Consider the following 26,410-nt stretch of genomic DNA (forward strand, 5'->3'; position numbering starts at 1 on the left):
AATGGTTACCCTTGAACAACCCTGTGAGTGAGGGCAGTGGTAGAGATAAAAGAAGGCATTAACTGTACCTAACAAAGACCAGCAGAAGAAAACAGCATTGAAGCTGGAACAGAGAGCCACAGGGTGATAAGCCACAAGTCAACAGTGTCCAGAAAGGGTGCAGGGCCAGGCTAAAGTCTTTTAAGCTCCTCAGGAACAGCTGAAAAATCTTGACTAGGCAAAAGTACATGGTAAGTAGCATCGTGACCATCACAACAGACCACTGGCAACCAGCACAGCTGGAATACTTCAGAGCCCTTCCAGGCTTAGGTGGAAAGAAAATAGTTTCAAAAATGATATCTTTTACATGTCCATCCTGAACTGCACTACAGGGTGTTTAGGTATCTGTCTGGATTTTGGCAAAACCTATCCTGCTTTCCCTTTGTGATTTTGTGAAATAAGGATTACAACTCAGCACTGGCAGTGAGCAAAACCCCATAGAGAATAAAGCTTGAAAACAGAAACAATCCCTTAACACTAAATACTTCTCAAAAACTCTGCACAGAAGCCATGCATGCAGAGAGATTTATGACTGCAGCATGTCTTTGCTCAGTATTCAAAAATATGGGGAAGTAATCATTATTTATAAAAATCCCATAAAAGGTATCCATTTTTTTTACTCCATAAATGAGTAATGACTCGATCATTTAGAACCCATGAGTCATAAGTTTTCTCTTGTAAATAGGATAAGATCAAATCCCATGGCAACATGTTCAGTCATAGTTGACTTAATAGTATATTTTCCCCTTTCTTCCTCTGCCTTCCACCTTTGGAGCATTCTCTGCCTTATACTATAATTTATAAGAACTCGGTCTCATCTACAATACATCAAAATAAAGACTGATTTTTTTAAATAAGGACATTAGAGAAAAAAAGCCACACCAAACCTCTTTTACTAGAGTCCACTCATTCAAAATGCTCATGGTCCTGCTGATCTTTTATGTAATAATGCTCCCCATCGACACAGATAATGGGAATGCTGACATGTCAAATCTGTTTGGTGGGATTTTTTGCTGTTGCTGTTATTTCCCACCCCACCCCTGACCCAGGGAAAAGGAGAATTGCCTGTAAGCTTTAATCATAATGAAGTACACACGGGCTGCTAGTCAGATACTCTGCGTCTGGAAGGTAATAAAAAAAAGAGAAATCTTGAGAGAAAATATTTTGGATTTCATTGCTCCCTTGCTATGTCTGTACTTTGGGGAAGAACAACCAACAGCCACATTTTTCAATGCCATTTGAGCAGGGTTGAACACACAAATCCCATTATTGTTAATGGGATTTGTGCACATAATTCTGAATACTTTGAACAATCTCCCGTGAAGTTTCTCCCAACCCCTCAAGAAGCAGGAACAATTCTACGTTATTTAAACATAATCTCACTGACAGGTAATTTTGTGACACAAAATTTATTGCTGGCTTGTCCTTTGAGGGCATGTTTCACCATTAATGTTTCCTTTTAAAAACTTCAGCATACATTAAATGCTCATACCAAGCTTCCTGGTGTTTTCCTTGGAAAATCTTGCTTTCTGGGGTATTTCGCATTATCCAAATCCCTCTTTACTCCCCCCTCCTCCTCTACAAATATGCAGGACACCCTTGAAAATGAAATATTTGATCTCCAAAGACCCTACTGGTCAAATATTCTTTTAAATAAACCCTTTACAGTATTCACCTATTACCTCAGACATTCATGTGGTATAAATTTTAAATAAATGTCTACCAGCTTGCAATTGATCAAGTGAGCTAGAGGCCATGAATTTAACACGACTACTTCTGCAGGCTGCCTCTTACAACCTACCATTTGCCACTAGACTTCAATGCAGTCATTAACAAAGTGGGCCACAGGCTCACGGTCCTGCAGGCTAAAAGGCTATCTCGGATATCAAGATACTCTGCTTTGGCTTTCGGCCCTTCTGTAACACAAGTGGCTTTAGCTCATCTGCGTTTATGTCAGTGAGTCATTTGGAGATCTCAGACATACCTTTGAGATGGTGAATTGCTGAAACAGGTCATGCTACCAATTAACACGAAAAACAAAGTAATTTCCTACATGCGAACAGACAATCGTACTGGAAGGAGGAAATTAAAAACGCCATTATGTCACACGGCCCAGCAAGGCTGGAGCACAGTTATTGCACGGATCACAGTCATAACACATTAGAAACACACAAGCTAGGACTTGATCACGGATGTGTAATGTACATCATCATTACCTTAGAGGGAAGGCTCTCAAGTTCTAATAAGAAAAGTATCTGATGAGATGGAAAGTTAAGAATAGGACCTACGTAGCTAACTTAAAATACTTGGGGTGTTCTTGTGGCCACAGCACCGGGAAGGGTTTCAATGAATAAGGCCTGGCTGTCACTCTGCCAACGACGTCCAGTGCTGCCCTGAGATGGAGTAACTGGAATCAGCTCAGGCTGCCGACGTGATACTGTATGTACAGTCTCTCCAAGAGACCTCCTCCTCTTGCCTCCAAGGTTTTTCACCACCATGGGTCCTAAGGGGAAGGTTTCCTTATTGCTATCAGCACTTTCAATTTAAAGAAATATAAATTCTGCTTTAAGGATTGTTATTAATTGCATTAAGACATTGCTCCATGGCACAAGCCATTTATCAGTTCAACACTAACCAATTGACAAAAAGGTGATGATGTTAAGTGTACAGTGGCTCAGGGAAAGGCTTGACTTCACCTGCAGAGAGGGCAGCTCAACAAACAATACAGAAAAATGGGATTTCTCCTAGGTCATTTCCAGGAAAGAGCAGAGAACAGTACTGCCTTCAGTAGACCGTAGACAGAAGAAAATAGACTCATTTTCTAGAGTACAAGCAAGACTCGAGTCAGTCTGAGTGACTCTTTTCCCCATTACCAGCTGCTCTTAAAAAACAGATCTGGCAGTGGAACTGAAAGTTCTGCCCATGTAGTTCCCTGGCTCTTACCCCAGCAGCACACATTGTTTTTCTGCCACACTTGGAGGAAAATACCAGTGCACTTCTTCCTCAATGTCTCTGCTCCTTCTGCCCAGAGACCACTGGAGGGTGAAGGATAGGGTCCTCAGCCAAAGTATGATAGGGGCTGAAAACACATGAACTGTGTGTAGGAGAAAAAGGTTTTACAGGTTTTCTGCTGGGGCTCACATTGCTGTTGACGGCTCAAGGAACAGCTGCAGCTTCTGACCCTCAGAAATGCCAGTACAAGCTTTGGAAAGCAAATCTCACACTGAACATCAGAGCTAGATACAGTCGATATTACTAGATTGATTGCAGGTGAAAATCTTCCACTAACATAAATGAAAACAAGGCTAAGTCCACAATTTATTAGAAAAACATAACACTGAATAAACAAGTAAAATACACTATATTTTATGACAAGGTGTTTTCTCCCTTGTGAGAAAAATTATTTCCAGATTCAAACACATCACAGTAATGTACATTTCTGCAGTAAATACCATCTAACGATCTTAAGTGCAGCCTGCTGGCAAACCTACTTTCCAGAAATCACTGCCTTTCCCATCTAAAGGGAAAAGGCTGACTCCAGAAAATCACACAGTATTTCCATTCTGTATCATCTTGATCATCTCCATCATCACCACAAAGCTATTAGTGCACAGACACACACATGCAAAAGCACATCAACACACACACACACACACACACACATGCATAGGAATAACTAGGGCAATGGAAAATACATTCCATCTTTGCTCACTTATTCCATATACAGGCTAATTTCTAAACCACAGGGGAGCAAATGTTCTATAAAGCACTCTTATTCTACAACTAAATACCCTTGCTAACGAAGAGTTAGCAGCACAGTCATCACTATCAAAAGCACTAACTTTTAGATTAGTAGCAGTTGGCGACTCAGTCATTCATTTTTCATTTTAAGGAAACCTTTTTAAGACTGCACTCTTGTTTTCAGGAGGACTATAAATGCACTTCTCATGTTTTTATTTTATTTATTCTGCCCTGGGGATTTGGGTCCCTCTTTGCAAGCAATAAATTTTTCTTTAAATCTTTTTGGTAATAATATATGTTAAAACAAATTGGACAAGGGGAGCATAAGAGCAGATCTCCTCTCCAAGTGTTTTGGCAAAGCATCACTGCTGCACGGTGTTTGTAATCAACTTCTGGTCACTAAGCAGAGTGCTAATGACCTCTGCAAAAATGGAAAGCCACGTGTCAAAACATGGCTGTCACCCTTCTGCTCTGCACCACCCCCACCTTGCTCACAGGGCCACCTTCCCCTCACCACAAAATAAATTAGTAAGGAGGAAGGCAAGAAGGAAAGACAGACAGACAGAAAGAGACACTATAGCAGCATTTTAAATTGTTGCTGTAAAGGATTTATCTGAAGATCTGAAGGGACAGCACTCAGTTCTTGACAGAATGAGTTACAGTGGTTAGAGGGGGAAGGAGGAGGAGGAGGAGGAGGAGGAGGAGAAGGAGGAGAAGGGACAGCAGCTTGGGAGGAGAAAATCTCCAAAGTCTCGTGTCTAAAATGCTCTTGGAAAATTGCCAATTACCAGTTCAGAACAATGTTGACATTTAGCCTTTTTCTAATCAGCGTTGTCCGTCACCCAGGGCAGAGATTCCTACTGTATGACGGAGCTCTTCTACTACTGACAGCAGCATGCTCCCAACAGTCTGCTCCCTCTGCCTCTGACCACCACTCACTGACACCCACCCTGGCACCCCTGTTCCACCCCAAGAGCTTGAACTCCCCAAGAGCAGGCTGGGGTACACAGTGAATGTGGCTTGGGGCTGATGGGTATGGTGGGGTACGGCACAACAGAAGTAGCTGGTGTGGAATACCAAACCACCGCTGATGCTCCACAGTTGGGCTCCTGACAGAGGCAAGGCAAGCAGAGAAAAGTCTCATTTTAAGATAGATTAGGTTTAAAAGACATTCAGTAGACACCATAAAGTGAAATATGGCATCCAAGCCCTTACAGATAGTTAAATTCAAGTATTGGATTTTAAATTTACTAAAGTGATGATGCAGAAACCTGCAGTTTTACTTGTTTACCAGTTTCTGCCTTTGAGCAGAGAAAAAAAAGAGAATAAACAAAGGGGACAGAACTGTGGAAAAGAAGGTATTTAATGGCTATTAATAACTGTTCCCATTATTTACAAGTCAATTCAACACTCTTAGAACTCTGACAAGTTCAGTGTCATTCACTGTGCAGATCAGAAGAGCACAGCACAAGGCTGAGCTACATCATGTTTCATCCATCATCACAGAACAAAAAAAAAAAATCTTGGCACAAGCTAGTCCTAAGCTGCTATCAGCTCACACACATCAGGACTTGAAAAGGTCAGAGAGCACCATGGAGCTGGCACTGATAGAGCGAGATAAGGTATGCTGCACATTGATAGCCTGCCTGAGCTATCAAAAAAGCAAGTGCAGTACAGAGGGAGGAGAGCACTGCCAGCACAAGACAGCATGCTCTGCAGCAGCTGGCTGTCATCGTGGGCACTTTGGTACCAGTCCCACTGACATGTCAAGGGGACGTCCCTTGCAAAGGAGGCAGAAGATTTTTCTTTCTTTATCTTTACTGCAGGATACACTGCTTAAGCACAGCAGGTAAGCGGCTGACTGATTTAAATTCATTTCTGTAGTCACAGTGATTTCAACTGCATTAAGTTTGTTCATGTGGAAGTAGATGTGACTACACGAACATCAAATTAGGTAAATGCAGGATTAGTGTTATGGCTCAGTAAACATAAGTAAACTCATTTTCAGAACTTATTTAGGAATATAGTCAATTAATTTTCAGTGAAATTAAAAAACTTCTTTAAAACACTGTCAAACACCTCAAGAATATCCTTCAGTTCAATGTTTTGAATGACCTAAGGTGGTGAGACTACTGACAAGTAAGTTTGTACAGTGTAAGTTCTTGCAAAACAGTACCATACAGCTTTGAGGCAGTAAGTTATTTTAGCTTGGGCTTCACTGCAAGCAGGTAAGTAGTGCTGCGAAATCAGCAGAATGTGTGAAGTTTTCACATCCCTAAGTATTTACAGTGTCCTGGCTGGATGTCCTGAAGCTGAAAACAGCCATTTTCAGCTGCATCAGATTTGGGCATGCACCTAGCTCTGGGAATGCCTAAAGAGAAAAAAGCCCTGTGAAACAAATTTGCGACAGCCTCAAAATAGTTTTTGACTGAAATCTTACACCAATTTATTTTTGTTCCCGTTTATCCTAACATATTTCAGCCCACGACAAAATTTTTTCACCAAGATTTTGACAAGCTAGACACAAAACAAAACCAGTGTGTCCATTTAGGGATTTCAAAGCGAAATAGTGGTCACGGCCATGGTTAGAGAAAAGATGTTAAATGAGCAGTGGTGGTGAACATGGGAGAATGAAGTGCTATACTGGCTTTGTCTCAATCTTCAGACATAGGACCTGATACTACAGCAGGCACCACATGTGTCACTCCTTGGCTCAGGCTTCATGGAAGGGAAAGAGTAAGTACATCTGAAATATGATTTGAGAGGAAGAAGTCATCTGTGGCAAACTCAACCACAGTTAAAAAGCAATTCTTTAGCAGAAATATGGTTCTTTAAAATGTGTTTTTATTTTTTTCCCAAATCTATCAGCATTTATCAGAGTGTCTATTTAATAAATTTTCTAGACTTCATCTTCCATTTTCCAAAATTTAAACCAATAAATTGAGTTTCATTCTGCTTGAGATAACATGGCTTAATTCCCATATTTTATCTCTTCTAACTTTCAGACTCATCAACCATTTAACAAGCAACAAGAACAAAACAAAAGAAAAAAAGAATATTAAAGGCACTTGAAAGAAATCCACATCCTGATTTCAGATAGAGAGAAAAGACAAACATGAATGGAGAAGAAAAGCAGAGGTGGTTTGGGGAAATCTGTCTAGGACAAGATGAAGAAATATAAGAAAATATCTATGCCCCTGTGTCAGAACTGATAAACAATTCTCTTGACCAGTGACATAGCCCAGAAAATCCTGTATCCCATGCTATTTGTGTTTCACAGAGCACATTCTGTAGAATAGACCAGAAAGAGACAGGTTTGAAAAAGAAATATTGTGGTATTTCTACTAAACCAACATGAGAAAGAAAAAAATTAATTTTTTCAGCACAAAATGATCTTCCAAGGTCACTTCCTTTTAAATGTAGATGCCAGTGCTTGGTTCTCATAAAAACAAACAGTCTTGGTAGATTTGATGGTGGATTGCTCCCCAAAAAGGATGTAGTATGTAACAGAGAAGTTTTAGCTACGCTGAAACCAATTAAAATTTTGCCAGTAGCTTCACTGGGACTAAGTACCAGTTGAAGAAGGTGACTTCTAAATCATATCAAAACAGTGAGGCATTTATTAGATCTACATTAGTTATTCTCCAAACTCTCAATATGAGTTTTGACATATATATTCATTTTAAAGGAAGTTTTAACTTCTGTCCTGGCTATTTTTTTTTTTTAATTTATTAGTGCATTACTATGTGAATGCCACACATATGGGACTTTGTTCTTTAAGACTTCCAAAGCTGAGAGGTGGAAGCCTTTTACCATGTGTTAGCTAGCAAGTTATTCCTCTCTCCCTCGCTCCCCAAAGGCCTAATGATTCTCCCAGTCAACTCCCCTCCAGCCAAGGAGGTTGGACATGGGTCCCTCAGCAGTCTGCCAGTGCCAGCGTGTCAGCCAGACCCATCCCTCCCTGCCCAGAGGGCCAGGCTGTGCTCAGCTGCAGCTGTGATCCAGCCATCCCTGCACCGGGGCAAGGACTATTTACCAGCTTTTATTTTTTTCCTTTTTATTTAAAAGAGCAGATGTTGAAGCAGGGTCCCCATCCGTTCTAGTCAGCCATCTCCTGTGGGTGGAAAGCTTCTTAATTGGGATAGGTAGCAGCAAGAACAAAAAAGCAAGCACACCATTCCAATGTGATCTACCTCTCACAACCATCGAGGCATTAGCCAGGATGCCAGGAATGAGCCAAAGGCTTTGACAGTAGCTAACGTCATCTACACTTCCCTCTCCCCACAATTGCATCTTACCACTATAAAATGCAAAGCAAATACATACACACATTTGTAACACAAGCAAAAATCACCATTATTTTCTTAATGTGTAAGTAATTTCTGGTGAAAAGAGACATGCAGGCAGCAGCCCTTTTCCTGGGCACAGCTCATGTAGTGGAGGTGGCTGCTACCATCAGGAAAGTGAACCCAGAAACTTCACTGGAAGGTCCACACCAAACCTGTAGAGTGACATCATGAAATCTCAGAGTTAGGTCAAACAGCTCAATATATTTTTCTCTATCATTCATATATAATAGTTCACTTGGTTCTGCCACTTGAGAAAAAGATGTGAAAAACTACACATGTAGAGCTGGAAAGTAACCACAGTACCAAGACAGATGTTGAGAAAAGAGGTAATTGAGTTCTGCCAAGACGATAAGAGACCCTTTCTGGCCTTCCATTATTATCACTTCAGTTCAAATGTTAGTATTATTACTGAGAGCATCACTGCATTTTTTTCTTCAAATACTGGCTCTGGAAGGCTTTGATGCTCCATTTAAAAAGAAAACTTGCATTACTAGCCCTCATGGACACAGAGAAAACCTTAAAAACATGACTTGAAAGCATGTCTCCACATACCCCCACAGGATGAAAAACCAGATGTCAAGCAAAAGGAACACCTACTTTATTATCAATTTTATTAATGTCTGTGCCTTACTCTTGATTAGAGCCAAAAAAGATTAAAAAGAAGTAAACATTTTTTTTTGCTCTTCTTATAGACTTGTTGGCTCATGTTTTCAAGATTTATCTCCAGCTGTAAGAATTTGAAGTGTCTTGAAAATGGGCGATAAACATCTCCTAGAGTTGCAGAAATGTAGAAGCTGGTGCTTCATTAAATGAACCAAACCCCAAATTGCAAGATGTGTGAGGAAATCACTCGTGGGCAATGCCGTGACAAGGAGTACCCTACTTTGGGCACATAGCTCTGGTGTCTTTCTAGATCCCCTATATTCTTTTTCTTTTTTTTTTTTGAGATCTTGCATATGAAAAATGTACTAGCTATTCCAATATTGCTCTCTTTATTGGTAAATCAAGGAACAGCAACAGGCTTAATTGTAAAGAAGAAAATGCATGTTTTGTAATGCAGTTTGCAGCAGTTATTTTTCTTCCTGAAAATAATGGCATGGGTGAAAGTTTCTAAAGTCTGTTTGATTCTTGGATATATCAACAAACATCCCTTCGCAGCGTCCCTGTAAAGCAGACAGAATATCTGCAGCGAAGCTGGGTTCGGACCCAGAGTGTTTAAATGACCAGGCAACACACCCAGCCATTCAAGCTGCCAGGAGTGAAGGGGAACTGCAGTATGGCAGCCTGTATTTATAAGCTCTTCATCCCCTGTGCCACAGCTCCGTCTAAGCACAAGCTCCTCTCACACACTCATGCTGGTTTACTATTTCTGTTGTGTACAGAAATAGACAATGGACTACATTCAATCCTCTTGTTTTGCGGTGGGGTTTTTTTTTCTGTGGGCTGACTTAGGTTGATTTTGTTGCACTATTGGCAATTTTACTTATCCAAATATTAAGAGAGAGTGAGAACCTAAATGTTTGATAGCAGTGCTCATTAAAACACTAGCAATGTTAGGAATTAGTGTGTTCTCTCCCTCCTTATAATGATCCAAAATTCAAGACTCTGACAAAGAACAAGCACATGGGAGGATCTGGCTCATGCCTTCCTTTTCAGCAAATGCATCCTTGGGAATAATTTAAATATCATATTTCAGCCTTGTTTTACACACAGAATGGAGTGGAAAGTAACTGCTGGGTTTGTATAAAAGGCAGGGGGTATGGTGGGAGAATAATTCTGCTAATCCTTCATTTCAGTCAAGCTGAAGTTCCCTATATCCGTGAGCCCAGAAAGAACTATTGCCTGCTTTCCACACCAAATGACCTGACTCTCTGGGATATCTTTGAGTGACATTTCTTTCAGCAGCTTTCTGACATTGCCTTTTGGCAAGTTGTCCTAGCTGAGTGCTAGTGCATTATAAGCTTTGCATAGCGACATGCAAGTTTTTAAAAAGGAGAAGAAGGCTTCCTTCTTTCCTGGATGCCGGAGCTCAGTCTCTGATTTTATATGGAGGGAGTGGTGATAGGGTGGAGGGTGAGAACCAGTAAATGCTTATGGCTGTGAAACATTTGGAAATGCTTGAGCACAAGCACTTTTCCATTCTTACCCCCTTTGCTGCTTTCTCCCAGCACAGAGGAGTGGTGGATGAACGGCAGAGATAACTCCTGAAGTTCCCATTTAGTGAAGACAAAGGGACAGTTCCAAGGAAAGCCCAAAGAAAACATCTTCCTCAGCTTTTTTCCCTTCCTTTCCTTTCACCTTTCTTAACTCAGTCATCAGTCCATACTATGAAAGAGTCTGGACTCATAGTTTTTTCCTCTTTCCAATACATATCTGTTACTTACTGCTGGTCTGAAGTGAGTGTGTCAGACCCCTGTACCTCATGCGCACAGGCTCTGCTCCCAGACACTTAAAACTCTGCCTCCCCACCATCTTTCCTAAGGGATATAAAGAGACACTTCCCTGCTGGGTGGCAATGAAGTAAATTAGCCAGATCTGGTTCTTGGTCTGGGGTAGACAAACTCACATCTTCCCATCATGTAAAGGGAGTGAAGTGCGATCAAATTCCCTGCTGCAGAAGTGGTTCAGTAATTTCTACCTGGAATGTATTTGAAAAAGACAGGACAGGCCTTGCTTTAATGTCTTATTGGAAATTCAAAGTCTGTACCAGTGCAGCATATTCCCCCTCTTCCAGTCTAAGGTGCACAGTCAGCACCGAGATTTGCTCCAAGCCTCAGTGGGGAACTTGAATCCCCTGACCTACTGGCCTGGAGAAGAGAGTGTAACCAAGTCCCTCTGACAATAAACACAGAAACTATTAATAAGATTAACTCTCTGGTACCAACAATCTCAGCATCTGTTTTAGACATAAAGAGGAAGGCTGGCGAAAAGAATATAGTGGCAACAAAGGGTTAAATGAATGTGAACTGGGCAGAATCCTGCTACTTGAATCTTTTCCATTGTTTGCTGATGAGGTGCAGGCACTTGGCTGTGTACCGAGAGAAGGCTTTAAGGGGACCCAGAATCTGGGAATACATTGCTTCTAAATGGCTAAAGCTGATCTTTAAAGATAGTGTTCCTGCCCACTTTATTTTTTAATACTTCAAGGCATCCATATTTCATGTAATCTCAATTTTAATGTCAGAAAACTTGATTACAGAACCTCTAAAAGTGAATCTGCAGAAGAGGACAGTGCAGTCTCCTTGTTTTAGTAACACTGACGAAAGCAGGGGAGGGAGCGCCTGGCAGCCAGCAGTCTAGAGGCTGGCATGGCAAATAGATACTAAAGAAGGTTATAAAACTGGTGTAAATGCTGCATAGAATGCTACCTATCCATTGCTGGACATTTTGAAAGGGGGCTTGCTAGAGGAGGATTAGGACAGTGGAGTGCTTGCTCCTATTCCCAGAAGCAGCCGCCGAATCTACCACATTTAACAGTAGAAGTTGTGAAGGGCACAGAATTAAAGCTGGTAACCCAAAGGGAATGTATTCTCCTTCTGAGATTTCTGCACTTTACTAGAGGGACAGTGTTAAAATAGAAGAGGTGACTGCAAACGCACTCTGACAGCCAGCACGCCTGAAAGGTCAGATTAGATTGAGCACTTAGTCTTTATCCATTAGTAGAAGCTAGTAAATCAGAGACTAGCTGATTTAGAAATAGCTGTGTCTTTGTAACATTACCATGTCTTAAACCAGACAGAAAGGGCTCCAGGAAACCTGAGGGCTCTAGATAATACTCTAGATAATGTGAGAGCTGCTTCTCCATGACCTATTTGATAACCTTCTTCACATAAGGATGTTTACAGGCTGGGTGGCAACTAAGATGTTTAGCTGTGCTGAGATGACAACTTTATGAGGTAAGAAAAATAGCACAGTGTTTTATTGTTGTTGTCATCGGATGTGGGAGCAGCTTTGAAAGGTTGCTGCAGCATTCTGTCAATAGGACTTTTTGGAAATAATGATTTTTCTGGCTAGGCCGTAGGCTGCATTAATTGTTTGGACGGTGTAATTCTTCATCTGCTGCTAATATCTTGCTAGAAAAAAACCAAAATACTTGGTCGTTCTTGGAAAAATCTGTTCTAAGAGCCTAGGAGCGCACCAGGTGGAAGTCATTTTAGAAAGCTTTTTACTTTGAAGGGCTGGTGGATAGTCCAGTGTTTGTGTTTGGTGCGTCCCGGCTCACAGAAGCTGTATATTTTCAGGGTACAGCATACTGGATTTCCTCTCCTACTCTTTTAGCTTGCTGCTCTCATACCCAAATGAGAAGCTCACATTTGCTGGCATGAGAGCACATGCCATGCTTTTCTATGGTCTCTAATCACCTTTCCAGTTACCCTGTCCATTGAAGGCAATGCAGAAACTCCTGGAATTCAGCAGGCTCTTCCCATTGGGAGGAAGCAAAAGGAGTTCTTTTGCATGTATGGGAAACCTTAATTCTCCTCTTTTCTAAAATGCTTTGTCTCATTTAAAGAGTCTGCATGGATATGCCTCCGACGTTTGTTGTCATAGCGTCACTTTTATCTGTTGCGTGTCCAACTCGCCCCATGGAAGAGAGGGGTTAGGGAAGTGCATTGAATTCACGCACATCTTGTTTACAGGCAGTATTCACATTGGCAGTGCTTCATAACTTTCATTAATGGAAAGAAAATAGGATGGAAAGCTTCCTCAGAGTCTCTCTGTCACTAAGACTGTTTGCATAGCCCAGCCTAGGGAAAACATGGAAAACACACACACAAAGGATGATGAATGAATGGATACCTTCTAAAGAGATAGAAGAAAGCCTGTAATAGAGAGATGGAAGACAAGAGAGACGATTTCAGGCTTGTACTTCTCTTGAAATAACACTCTGTTTTGAGTATTTTGCAAATAATGGAGTCTGGTTTAGAGTCTTTGAGGGCTACTATAATAGAATTAATTAATTGGAATGAGAAAAGGAAAAATAACCAAAGCACAATACTTTTTCAGAAGAAAAATCAGTCCTTACAGGATTTTTGAATGTCAGATTTAAGAGGATGTTTTTTTCACTGAATTAATGAAAAAGTTCAAATTTTAATTGAAAAAGAAGAAAGAGAAAGAAAACAAAAGCTTTCCTACACTTCAATATGTTGAACACCTTTGAAGCAGATCTTAATGTTTATTAGTTTTGCCTTATCTTGATTTTGAAAAGTTAAAGGAAATTACTTTTAGTTATACTTTTTGTGTGTATTAGCACTTGTTGCTTTTAATAAATGTCTGATAATTAACTTCCATTTCAATTTATTTTCTGCAAAACACAGAATCATAGAATAATTTGCACTGAAAGGGTTCTTTAAAGATTATCTTGTCCAACCCTTCTGCCATAGGTGGGGACTAGATTAATATGATGCCTGGAGAAAGTCTAGTATAAGCATTCTCATTTTTCTCACTCTGTTTAAAGAATCTTCAGCAGTTTATTTTAGCTTCCAGGAAATTAATAGCACATTATTTTAGACATGATTACATAATACCCTAATTCTTCTCTATTTCTGTGGCAAAGAGCTATACACTGAGTAAAATTCCTGATGTTTAATTACATCAAATGTTCAAGACCTATCAGAGGAACCTATTTACCTTCTGCTCCTGTAATACCTAAATTCATTTTAACATTCCTGTAAGTGAGAGAGTATTCCTTTTCATATTTTATAGTTGGTGAACTGAATCTGAGAGAGACCAAGAAATTTGCCAAAAGAAATCAGCGGTGAACAAGAAACCAAAGTGAACTTCGCTAGGCCCAGACTAGCACTTTAATAACTTCTGCCACTGCTTTCTGTCCAACATCCACTTGATGGGATCTATTCTTTGATGAATCTTCTGTTGTTATTATAATCAAAACTCAAATGTTTTCCCCATTTACAGTTTCTGTTCTGTAAAGATCTTCACAAAGTCTTCTGGGTTATTTTCATTTTTGAGTGACAGGGCAGCAGTAGAAGCAGCAGCCATTTAACCTTCCCAGAACATATCCCTCTTTTACTAGTTCCATGCAAGCATCTTGGTTTACCCTGCCAAACCCAGTACATAACAAAACTGAGTGTGCTCCCTCCCACTCCACCCATTCTGGTCCGTGCATAGTAGGATAGTCTCTGTGCATTGGTGGAGGTGCAGATTTTCTTCCCGTCCCAGCACTTCTGTGAATTGGCAATGGCAGCCTCAGTTTCCCACACATACACCTTGAAACAGCTTGCATTCCATGAGCAATACATCACCCACTGCTTGGAAATGGTGATACAAGGAAGATTTCTTCACAGAAAACAAGTAGTTTGCTACCTATTTAACTAAGATTTTAAAGAAAAAGAAAAAAAAAAGGAAGATAAAAAATCCGCACAGGTCTTTCCTCTCTACTTGTCTGCTTCTGAAAAGTAAGCAAGACAACAGATCCTCAAGGTGCTCAGCTCAGGGAGAGAAGGACAGCTTCTGTGGCCCATGGGAAGAACAGCAGCCACAAAAAGAGTCTGGATGATACATAACCTTAGCTTTCAATCTGGCCAAATTGAGAGCCCCATGCCTGAATGTCCTCTCTGCCAGATCAGCCCCAAAAGCTTATGGGAAAAGGGGGGACATAGACAGGAGAGCAGCCTGCTCCACACAAGGAGCAGTGAGGAAAGCTGTTGTACACAGGCACATCAGGACAGCTGCTGAAGGAAAGGAACTATATCCACCCTGGATAGCAATCATGCTCCAGAGCCAGGAAGCTGAGCTTGGTTGCTGATAGCCAGGTGGCTCTGTGCCAGAAAGCAGAATGGCACGACATTTGCACTTCAGTGTCTTGGAGACCCTAGGAAAGAGCTGGGGCTGTAGGAACTTCTTTCTTGAGGACAGAATGTAACACATAGGCAAGAAGTGTAGGCCTGATCTCTTTCCCAAACACCAAGAAGATCTCTTAAAGTCCAGAAAACTCATTGTTACAGAGCAAAAATGAGGAAACTGATGCCACTGAATGATACTGCTGCTAGGAAAGCCAGTCACTTTTCTTCCATTTGTATGTAAACCGCATCACTTTCCTGAAGTTAGATGCAGGACACAGGCACATTTAGCACTGTCCACCTCTAGCTTAGTCTCCTGGAGGCTTCAGGACTTTCATTCAGACTCTTTGTTTAGCAAATAGGAAAACTGAACACATAGTCTGCACCAGCTGAACCTCTATTTGCTCCACATATAAGGCCTATCTAATGTCAGCAAGCAAGAAGTATTTGCAAATGAAAAGCTGCACAGACATCTATGGGTTTTTAAGAAAGTGGACAGCAAATAAAATACCTGGTTTTTTAATCCTCTCATGCTCATGCTCTTATTGTGCCAAGTATTTTAAATGTCAGCTCCTCGAGATTATCTCAGAGCTGTATGACCAATTCCCAAACTGTGTGCATCAATGGGACTATCAGTGGTTCCACACCACATCCAAACTCATCCCAAAACTCTGCAAATAAAAAAAAGTCTGTGGGTTTAGGATTGCTTTTTAAACCAAACATTTATTTTAAAAGATAAGACAATAGCTATTGTCATGCTAAAATCTGAAGACAAAATTACTATATATATGGTAGTTTTTAAATATATCAGCCATTTATATTTCTTTATGAGGGAAAAAAATTTGGCTTTAGTTGCAATCATTCTTAATTCATTCTTTATTGCTGCTCTGGTTCTGTGTTATTTGAGCTGGTTAACTGTTAAAAGCGTTTCAAATGTTCACATGGTCTGCATTAGGTTACAGAATAAAAGTAAGTACAGCCCACCAAATGTAACTTTCTGAAATGTAAACCACATGAATTTGATTTCTTTGTGGTACAACTTTAATTGGGTTCAGAGGTCTTTTGGTCTTACCTGTCTATCTGCTCTCTGATGGCCCGACCTGATAAAGCTAATACAAAGAATCTGCAAACGCGATCCAAACTGATTACCCTCAGTTACAGTACATGGCTTTATACTTGACAGTAACAGCCCTTCACCCTGGTTCATTATTAGGCTGCAAGTTTGAATCCTGGAGCCACCACTGAACTGGGAGTAGAAGTGTCACAACTTATAGTAAAAGATTGTGTCCCCTTGCAACTCTGCAAAACAAGAGGAGCGGAGGGAACAAGAGCATGTAGGTGCAACTCTAAGCGATCACATCTCCTGGAAAACTGCATGAGCATGCAAACATATGTATGCCTCACACTGTCACAGCAAATGTTACAGCAAAGAATGCATCCAACACACGCTACATAGAAGAGAAGCAACTGCAAACAGAAATTCCAACAAAGCCTGAAATCTTCAGATAATGGTCTTAAGCTGATTTGGAATTGTTGATTTTTTTCTTTTGACAATAGACTGCTTTGCCTTAATGACTCCTCATTCACTCATCGACGCTCCTCTCTGTTGCACTGTGTTCTGCCATATGCCTTACTCGAGTGAAACAACAGTACTGCCACTTCCCACCCAGAAAAGCACATCATATCCCAACAAGAAGAAAGGCACTGTACAATAGGTACACTCGCCTCATATCCTGTGGCCCAACTTGTAAACAAAGACCTGTATCGGCCTGTGGGAGCAGATCTGGAATTAAGCAGACAGCTCAGGAGAAATGTAGGTAGAAAAGGATCAGTGTGCTGAAATATTAAAAGTCCCTTTGCCTCGGTAGCTGGTTTTCTTGGTTTTGCAATGCACAGCCTTGATTTTGAAAAAGTAACATGAAAAAGATTCACAGTGCTCATAGCTCTTGGAAGAAGACACCAAATAAAGGAACACTCAGCAGACCCAGTAATAAAATAACATAACACAATATTGAATGTTACTCAACTGAAACTTCCACTGTAGTTCATAACTTTCATTCAAGTAAATAAATCAGTAACAAGTAAAAACATTACAAGTCATCCTCTAGTTCAGGCAAATTACATTCTATTTTCTCTACTAGAAAACACACACGCACGTACAAAAAACCTTTCAAAACCAATGTAGCAATTTTTTTAGGATAATATTTTGCATCCCATTCCCCAAAGCTGTTTTTGTCTTTGTCATTTTTCTACAGTTCTGTTACTGAGCACTGTTCTGTACCAGTAGAACTGTTCTCCCAAGTAATTTCCACCAGTGAATGCACGAGCAATAACAAATGAGGTCCCTTAATTATTTCCAGGTTTTTCCAATAAGAAGTGTTGGCAATGCAGCTCTTAGCTCTCTGTCCATCATACAAATAACAAGGCAAGGCCTGTAAACATGGCAGGGGCGTGTCTACTTTCCTGTTCGTCTAATGGGCAAGCAGGAGGAGTAAGAAGGAAATGTATGCCTCAGTAGTCGGGTTTTATTGTCAACATAGAATCGGTTTTTTTGGCTTGGAGTCATTTACACTGTCTTCAAGGACACAGCTTACAGCTTCCCAAGTTGGTCATAAGGAAAATTGAACATTTCCAAGGATGCTTCTTCCAAAACAAAAACTGATTTTTTTTTCCCTTGAGGTTTGAAATATGGGATAGGCTCACCGTATTTTAAACGGTTGCTAAAAGCAATATTTGATAATGCAGACCTGACACCTTTTGATTGCAGATTGTGCTTTTGTTCTCTTTTCTTCTCAACCCCTCTTTTCTTTCACATACAGGTTTTTGCTTCTCTCTGCATTTATGGGTTCTGCTTGTGTCCAGTATTGTTTCTAGCATTTGCTTTATAGGACTTAGGGTCCCACAAGCCTTGATGTTGCATTAACGTGCAACAAAAAAGTTCCATGCTACCAGGCTGTGTACAGAAAAAGATCAGACTGGAAGGGACCCCAGCTTTCCCCACAGAGAAATACAGTTTCACTTGATGGCTTCTGGAATGAACTTTGCCTATTATGTTTTATATAGATTTTGAATAAATCCTCTGAGTCACAGATTTCTTATTGGAACAATAGAACAATATAGAGGCCAGAGGAAAATTTGGAAGAAAGTATGGATTTTCTTTCCTGTCATGGAGCCCAGAATCCATATCTTTCTCCACATCCATTTAGTATGGCACAACAGAAACTCACTGACTGTTTTCTTTCAACTTCCTTTGCTACTTCACAGTAGAAATATTATTCTGCTTCCTATTTTAATTCCCTACGGATCAGAAAAATTCAACAACACTCTACGTCTCTTTCCTCTGTGATCCTGGAACAGACTGCAGAGAAAGAAGAGACTAAAACAGAATAAGAAGGAAATTAATTGTAAAGAGGTTAAGTTTTCCACACAACTCTTCCATTTGGTGTATGTATTGATAGGCTCCAGTTGGCATCTACAGATTACATATCGTCAGTCTGGATTTGGTATAACCTGTGCCATATAATCTCAGACAAAACACTTGAAACAAGCACAAATTGAGTAAAATAATATGAAATCAGTTCAAATTTGATCTCCTTTGGTTATCAGCTACAGTTCACATCTTCAAATGTTGTAGTTGTATTTCAACCAGACTCAGTCGTCCACAACAGACTGTTGAGCTTAACAGACCTTCTTGTCTGAGTATTTTAAAACTACTGCTGCCTTTTGCCCACTTTCATTATGTTAATTTACATCTGCTGCCCAAAAAAGCTACATCGACAACTCACAACAGCAATGATGAATTAATGAAGTCCAGCATGCCCAAAGAGAGATTCCTTCAGGCACATTAAGTCAGCAGTTCATCTCTCCCGGGACAGTTGCTAATAACAGCTCAAAACCACTTGCTGACAATACAAGCTTTAGCCCTGAGTATGTCAGAAAAGCTTTCTGCATGCAGCTCCGCCCAGAAGCTCCAGGAGACCATCACCATTCAGATCTGTGCATCTCTTGCACATCTTCCTATGGCATACCTGGGACAACCCTACTGAATGTTACAAGCCAGGGACATATGGCATGAGCAACCACCTGTCAGAAAAGGAAGCCAGATATTCCACTGTTGCCAGCACTTCCTTCCAAAGTGCTTAAAGGATCAGAGGCCCATCAAGCAGCACCTTGTGGCTGAAGTGCTGGCTGGTCACTCTCCAGACACCTAAGGCAACAGCCTGTCTGAGATATGATGAGCAACATGTGTTACACAAGGACTGATATAAAGGGGGGAGCTTTGATGTTGTGCTAAGTGTCCAGCTTCAGGTGTGAAAGGGGATACTCACAGCAGTGTGAGCAGCAAGCCCAACCAGCTGAGACTTAATCAACCTGGAAACCCAATTCATTACTCCAAGAAATTTCTCATTATGTTCTCTATTTGTATTCTTTTTAGATCATTTTACTATCAAAGGTGCAATCATCCTGTCTTTGCCTGGGAAATCACAGACATTTCTATAATGGGGAGAAAAAAGAGGAAAAACAAAAGAAGTTTAAAGACATCCAAGCCCCACATAAAAATACTTAATTCTAAGAATGCTGAGAAGAACAACAGAACTCTATAAAAACACTGAATGGCTTTCAAGGAAAACTGTGAATTCCTCAATGTATACAACGATACCAAAAATGTCAGTTTGGACTTGAATCCACATCAAAGATCTTTAGGTCAAAACCACTATGAACTGAACAAACGGTTCAGAACAACTGCTCTGCTAAGAAGTTAGAATTACCATATCTGACTTCTAACCAGGTTTAGAAAATTTTAAGTTGCTTGAAGAAAACTTAAAAGATCAAAAGTTATTGTTTCCGTTAAAGAAATAATGTGACTAGGAAGGAGCACTACAAGTATTTCTGTATAGGATCATTTGATGCTAACCATGCTTTCTTTTTTCTTTTTTTAAATCTCACCAAAACAGAGCAAGAGATGGGGGGACAGAAAAGTATAAAGAACTAAAAAGTACAAGCAAGAAACATTAGAAAATTAAGAACAAGCGCAGCTTTTTCTTGTATCACACATGTATATACGTACATACTGCATTTCTATCTGTAGGGTTAAAAAAGAAGAATGTTACTTTGAGCCCTTACATTTACAGCACCAGTGAGCCTGGATCTTATAGTTAAAGAACTAGATAAAAGTAACATAATATTCAGAATTCCCCAGGAAGTACAATCAATTCTCTTAATACTGTCAAATAAGCTAGGGATTTGGATTTCACTCATTTTGAGAATTGTTCACTGCAAACATTTTATTACCTCACCAAGTTTTATGGACCCTATCAGAACAGCTGCGATTCACTTCACTTGCAGCAGAGGAAACTGGTAATAGCTCAAAGATTGCCCCCTTCATTTCATAAACCAATTAGGACCTGGATCCTACAACTAGAGTAACACAACCCTTCTTTTACTGGCAAAATTCCACTTCATTTATGTGAGCTCAGAATAAACGTCTCTGTTGGCAGAACACAGATGCTCATAGCAGCAAATGTTTCTAAAACACACTCTCTAATTTGTTCCTTCTTCCAAGGAACACTTTTTCTGCACTCCCAATCTACCTGCAGGTTCTGTCTAGCCATCAGTTCCTTGTTCAACTCAGCAATTTTTTACTAAATGTTGCTAAGAGAATTCAAATTTATGGTTTACTACATGGAACTTTGTTAGAAGGTCTCCAAAATGACAGATTTATTTAAATTATTTTTTTCCTTCTAAATCAAGCATAATTTCATTTTTGTAAAGAATTATTTTTGGTGATGCTGTCATCTTAGATTTGTCCATGCCTTTGATTCAAATGGTTGGTGATTTGGGGTTTTTTTTTGGTTTGGTTGCTTTTCTTTTTCAAATGCATATTTGGCCTGTCCATAAGTATAAATAGAACCATATATATGGCCTAAATGGGACTATACTGTACGAATGATTTTGAAAACTCAACTCATCAATTAATAAGGAGGCCTACTTTTACAGGCGGTAAAATAAGATCCATACACTTTACACAAAGTCTGTAATTCCTGTGTTTTCCCTCAGGCGCTTTCCTCTGAACGATTGTAATTGGTTTGCAGCCAGGTACCAGCTTAAAAAAAAAGAAAAAGAAAAAGAAAAAGAACAAGAACAAGAAAAAGAAAAAGAAAAGAAAAACCCAAAGCATTAACACTTTACTAACTTATAGTATGCTTCTATATTCCTTTGAAAGTGTTCAAAAAAGACACTGGCAACACAAACCACGTAAAATCGACGTGTTCCCTGTTCAGCACATCAGTGCCAATTATCTTATTGAAACAGATACAAACATAATTTCTCAGTGGGCAACTAATCTTTTATCAGAGTTCTTCTCATATGAAGGTCTTCACTTTTTACTCATTACAGCCATTGTGCTATCCCCAACAAAGCTTTAAGCCGTTCTCTGAACTGACATGGTGTAAGACAGCATCCCAAATCTTGCTACTTCTCTGGAACCTGCAAATTATTCTCTTAAATGAAAAGAAATTTTTAGAAAAGCCTTACACCAAACAAAGTCTGTATTGTTTGAGTTAGTGTTTTACTGAGGCTTAGTTACCTGTCAAACAGGCTGACACTTGGATAAAACACATACTGGAATCATGCATTGGGGCATGTTAAGCACAAACCTGTGATGAAGAGCAGAGCTATGTGATTCGGCTATGCAGAGCCCTAATGATCTTTTTCTGGTCTAAGGGAAGCTTGATCCGTCATATCAAACCCACTGCAATTCTGAGATCCTCTTCCATCCGAAAATGACTTTACATCTGTTTTAGTTCAAAGAGTCATATAAATCAGAAGCTCTGCCCATAAATTTTGATGACACCTTTAAAGAAGATTTATACGGTGTGTATTATATATATACAGGAGGTATGTAAGAGATACCAACCACTAAAATTAAGGAATCAATGATAGATTCTCCAAGTTCTGTATATCATATATAAGTCCTATTTATGACTTTCTCTGATGTGAGAGCCAACCAATGCCTATGAAAGCTCAGTATTTCTGTTCAGATACAATTATGGGTGTAGTACACTATTCTGACCTTGTTTTCCTATAGTTCTTGCATGGGACAAGCTTTTCAGGACAAAACCATCATGATCCATTTCTTAGAAATCACTTGCATGAGAATTGGCTCAAGCATGGATTCACTGCCTATCTCAACCCACTATCAGGAGAGAGAGGGCTTGTTTCTTCTCATAACACAAGACAACAATCCTAGTAAGAGTCAGTGGACAGCCAGTCACACAATATCCCTTACACTTTTTGGTTTTGGTGTTGTAGAAACAACATTTCTAACAAACTTAGGACTTCTGTCAAGTAGAAAGTATGAGGTGTAAAATATTATGTTCATTAATAAATTTAACCAACACATATAACAAGTGCATAACTTTCAGGATAATAGTTGACATCAAGTCAGGTAAGAAACACACTAAACTCTCTTCATTTCAGGTTGACAGGCTGTTTATTACCTGGCTAATGATCCTCCTTTCAGTCCCTCAAAAGTCACCTTGATATATGTCAGAACTTTCCAGCCCCTTCCTAGACCTGACCTTACAGCAAGAAAGTGTTTTTGGTAAGGCAGAGGAGTATGTTCTTGAGGACAGAAGAGAGATGTTGTGAACAACCACCTGTTTGTGCTGTGCCTGACACACAGGCTGGTGCTGTTTGCTTTTTTTCTTCCTGACTCAGCATTATGGGGAAAAATTGAGTCAGCAAGTCCTGAACATGCAATGCAAACAACAACAGAGGAGGTTGGAGAGCAGACAGAGCTTCTAAACATCACAGACAGAGCCTGCAGGTCAGTGTGTGGACCTGGGCAGCAGCTTGCTAAAAGAGATGAACAGCTTGAGAGAGTCCAGCTCATTTCCTCCCTCATCACCCTCTCTATTAAGCTAAGCTATGAGACAACTTGTTTCTGGGAATGGTGCACTTGTAATAATTTCCTAAGTACTTCACCTGAGCTTCCCAGAGACTTGTGGCTGCTGCTCACGTGTAGCTTGATGGGATTCCATGTCAAGGCTGGCCAAGGTCAGTGTGGTAGAAGGGACTACAGAAAACATGTCTTAGCATAAACAGAAGAAAAACAAGCAGGACCATTAAACAGGAATTAAAGCCAAACCTTTAGTACAAAGACAAGAAAAAATAAAATTTGGACAGAATGACACTGTCAGATGCTTTCTCTTCCCACCTCTTCCTTTTCCTCCCCTTTCCAGTGATCTAACTGATGTTCTTACATCCTGCACAACCAAGGCTATGGAATGGACTTCATCAAGGGACTGACTGGTCATTAGATACTTCATCTCTCACTGCACGTTTCTTCTCATCTCACAACATACTGTGGTACTTCAGTTCAAATACATGAGTTGGAACAGAGGCTTTCATCACAGATTTCCTGGAAAGGGAACTAGTCTTTGAATTTAATAAAAGCACATCATTCCATGGCCTCTTTGATGCCACACACTCCACCACCTTACTAAGAGCTTAAAGAGAGACTTTCTCGAGGATGTACAAAGACCCTTCTCAGTCACCCACCTATTCCAAGTGCCTTCCAGAACTAGCCGCATTAGGGAAGGGTTTCTGCCTGTGATTGCCTCTTACAGGAGTCTTCTCTGTTTCCTTAAGATATAAAGGATGATAGCAGGATACTCTGAGAACTCAACAGCAGTTGCAGTCTCAGATAGCTTGTGCTATGGTGAAAATCCCGTGTTTGCCAGGACACAGGACAGATCTGTCCTTCTGCCATCTGAGGCTCTCCAATTAAGACCGAGAAGTTTTCTTTCATTTTCCAAACGGCCAAGGCCGCCAAACCTCTGTTAGTCCCACTACATGCATGGAGTAGTCAGTTTTTCTGACTACTCCATTTCCCATGCCCCTCTGTTTGAAAAGCATTCAAACCCCTGAAAAGATGATAAACTGGAACCAGAGAGACACATGTGGCATCATGAGAGGAAAGAGAGAGGAACAGTAAGGCGATGTACAGATGTTAAAATGAATGCTGCATGTGGGGACTGAAAATCTGTTCTCCCACTGGTACCATGATTCTTCAGTACGTCAAGGCACCAGAGGCATCTTCCAAACCCCTTTTGTTGCTTTCTCCTACCTGCTTGCATTTCACCAAATCTGGTTGCAATTTCTCCCTTTTGGTGTTGTGCCAGAAGACCATCTTATCTCAATTAAAATGCTCTACAACACTTTAAAAACAGATAATCTACATCACATGGTTAGTGCTCTATGTCCACTTTGGAGCCTGAGTTCACTGAAACTGGATGCACTCTCACTCTCCATTTAGTACAATGTTAACAGCTTGCTGCATCTGTGACAATCCTCCATCCACCCATGTTCTTTATCAGCTGCAGAGCCGTACCAGTGAGTTTCAAACAGGAATAATTACTAGTTATGTCCACTAATAGCTTGAAAAACTAGCTTGAGAGCAGGTTACCTTCTCTGTGAACACTGAGCTGTTAGGTTGCAGCTACCAACTGTATTTGATAGTCTGAAAAACACATCTTTCCTAGCACAAGATGTGTCCAGATAGAGCAAGCAGCACGCTGTGTTGTCACCAATTTGTCTGACCAGAATTTTCTCACACACTACTGTATACTCAGTCACAGAAAAAAAATGGAGTTATTTTCAAAAGAAGACAATCACTGCTATCGTACAGCCTAGTTCAGAGTCCCATATCTTGAGCCGATTCAGCTTATCTGCTTTTCTATACCTTTGACAAATGTATGTCTTATATCATTTTTTCTTGCCTTCCTCCATATGCCATACTGCTTTTCCTCCGTGTATCTTATCTTGAAATGATGTGCTATTAATCAGCCAAAGACACCCTTCACTGCTAAATGTTCCTCAACTGATTTTTCATCAGCACAAGTAGTTACTAGTTCCAGCATTCCTCCCACATGCTGAAGGCTTGGCAGGGAGGGAGGAGGGATGGCAAGGAGGTTAGAGACTGCCTCACCACATAAATACTATCTGGGACCTTTACACCAACCTGCCAGCTTGCTGGAATGGTAATGTTGCTGTTTGTTCTCAACAAAAGGAACACAGTGGGAGGAAAGTGGGACTTCACCCTGTCTTATTTTTTAAGTTAATAACCTTCATGCTCTTCTCTTTATCTGATTAATCTGGCTGGGTGCCTGTTCAGTAGTAGTTGAAGCTTAATACCTGAAACAATGTGTGGATATACACTGTGCCAGTAAGGCTTGCCCAACAATGCACATTCTCTCATGTTTTCCCATGCCTTGTGTCAATATCTCATTTTATATGTAAGCCCCCAGAGTAGGGGATAGGGAAAAAGAGAGGCATGGAGGGAGAGAGGGAGGGAGGAAGGGAAAAGGTTAGAGGGAGAGGGAAAAGAAAGAGAAGGAGAAACAAAAGTAGGGAAAAATTACATCCCTTGGGAATGTCAGCAGCTACAAACTCGCCCACTCCTCACCATGAAAAGAGCTGTGTGCGGGCACAGGTGGGTCCCATTCTCTGTTACTAGAGCACAGCCTACAAACAGGGGCTAAATGAAGACTTTCATTGCTGTTCCCTGTTTTCATTGGAGCAAGGCCATCATAAACATTTGCAGGTGGCTTGGCCATAGTCTGACACTAAAATATTTGTGGTTGTGATAAAAATCAGAATATTGCTACAAGATGGTTCTATATAACCTTCAGGGCTTGATCCTACTCTTACAGAACTCAGTGAGAGTTTTGCCCAGTTTCTTTCTGCTGGTTTTACTGCTCATTAAAAGGCATTTTCCCTGGCACAATTCTTCATGGTAAGGACTCATCTACCCTTTGAGGCAGCTTCAGATGGTTTTTTTAAAAAGGGGAACTCAGCCAAAACCTACTATTTGAGCACCTCAGAATTTGGGCTAGTTAAATAGCTGAACAATCTCAACTTTGCAAGGCCAAATCAAAACCACCAAACTTTGAGGAACTCAAACATTTTCTGAATTCATCTGGATTTTTTTTCAGTTGTTTAATACTAAAACCATTGTCCAGGCTGTATTCCTCAAGTATGAGTCGTGGATATAATTCTTAGCATATTTAGAAGGATAAGATGAAGATAAATGGAAATGACAAGATTTGTTCTTTGAGTAAGTAAAACAGACACCACAGACTGAAGGAAGAGAAGACAAACAAGGATGCTCAATACTTTGGCAAGTAGAGGAAGTTGAAAATATGGCAGTTATCTCCTGGGACACACCATGAACAAGAAACAAAACCTCCTAGGAAGAGGGAAGAATGGGGAACAGAGTATGCTGGAGGTAACACCCTAAGTCTCATTCACACACCAACTCGCACAGAGACTAAAATGCTGACAAACGCCTCCCAATAAAGCAGCTTTAGACTCAGACTTAGGAAACATTTGTGTGATTCAGTCACAGGGAAGAATTAAGATATGTCATGACAAAGTTTCCCAAATGAGACACACCGCTGACTAGGAAAAGGCCTTTTTATC

The 26,410-nt window shown here is 40.3% G+C and overlaps 1 protein-coding gene and 1 long non-coding RNA gene across 8 annotated transcripts in view; one reads left to right on the plus strand and one right to left on the minus strand.

Moving 5' to 3' along the window:
• CREB5 (cAMP responsive element binding protein 5) overlaps positions 1-26,410 on the minus strand; it is a 258,082-nt gene that overhangs the window by 146,579 nt on the left and 85,093 nt on the right. The gene's annotated exons all lie outside the window — the stretch shown is intronic.
• On the plus strand, positions 11,803-14,072 carry LOC125325625. Its single transcript, XR_007203447.1, has 2 exons — positions 11,803-12,025; positions 13,833-14,072. It is a non-coding gene; the product is annotated as an uncharacterized LOC125325625 (long non-coding RNA).

Source organism: Corvus hawaiiensis, chromosome 1, assembly GCF_020740725.1.
Source record: "Corvus hawaiiensis isolate bCorHaw1 chromosome 1, bCorHaw1.pri.cur, whole genome shotgun sequence".
In the NCBI taxonomy this organism is placed as follows: Eukaryota; Metazoa; Chordata; class Aves; order Passeriformes; family Corvidae; genus Corvus; species Corvus hawaiiensis.